Here is a 900-nt window from a genome sequence, read left to right as displayed (position 1 = left end):
ACTGACCCTCTGACAGTGCGGCACCCCCTCAGTACTGACCCTCTGACAGTGCGGCGCTCCCTCAGTACTGACCCTCTGACAGTGCGGCGCTCCCTCAGTACTGACCCTCTGACAGTGCGGCACCCCCTCAGTACTGACCCTCTGACAGTGCGGCACCCCCTCAGTACTGACCCTCTGACAGTGCAGCGCTCCCTCAGCACTGACCCTCCTCCAGCCCCGCGCTCCAGTTGCAGTGACTCCAGTCAGGGTAATTGTGATACCGGCTTTGTGGTGGGATTTGAACCTACATTTCAGACTGAGATGTGGTGGCGTTACGTGTGACCTGGAGCTGACACTGTGGGAGAGGATTAAATCTCTGATTATTCCCAGCAGTCTGCACTGCGGCAAGCTGCAGTGGGTAGCTGACAGGAGTGGAACCAGGGAGGTGTACAGTTCCTACAGCCTGCTGTTTAAGAGGTATGTCTCTCCCTTCTCAGCCCTTGTTATTTTTGAATCTATATTGAGAAAGGACAGCGGTTGTCCTGTCACCCCGGGGACAGTGAGGCTGTAATACCCTGAGCTAATATTTAATGGAAATGTCAGTCGGGGGCCGGGTGTTGTGGCTTTGCGTCCTTTCTCATTTGTCACTGCCTCTCCATGTGCCCAGGCTCTCTCACTGATCTCTCGCCCTCGCTCTCTCTCTGGTTACAGATTGGCTTCTTCATTAACCCCCGCCTGTCTGTCTCCTAAATACAGCACAGCTTGCCATAATGCACTCGTTTTCTCATCTTCTCTCTCTCTCACTCTCTCCTCCCTTCTCTCACTGTCTGCCCTCCCTTTTGCACGTCCCTCCCTCCATCCCTTCTGTCTTCTGTCTATCTCTCTCTGTCTGTCATTCTGCTTCTCTCTTCCTGCCTTCTC

At 54.2% G+C, this 900-nt stretch overlaps 1 protein-coding gene across 1 annotated transcript in view; it reads left to right on the top strand.

Moving 5' to 3' along the window:
- The first annotated feature begins 329 nt into the window (after window positions 1–329).
- Window positions 330–900, top strand: part of LOC119955014 (cardiotrophin-2-like) — a 25006-nt gene continuing 24435 nt past the window's right edge. Inside the window, exon 1 of the mRNA XM_038780818.1 lies at window positions 330–456. The gene's annotated coding sequence lies outside the window, so the exon portion shown is untranslated. The remainder of the gene's footprint in view (window positions 457–900) is intronic.

The sequence above is a fragment of the Scyliorhinus canicula genome, chromosome 20, assembly GCF_902713615.1.
Source record: "Scyliorhinus canicula chromosome 20, sScyCan1.1, whole genome shotgun sequence".
Classification (NCBI taxonomy): Eukaryota; Metazoa; Chordata; class Chondrichthyes; order Carcharhiniformes; family Scyliorhinidae; genus Scyliorhinus; species Scyliorhinus canicula.
The sequence above is the reverse complement of the archived record's forward strand: the minus strand, read 5'-3'. Positions and strand labels throughout refer to the sequence as shown.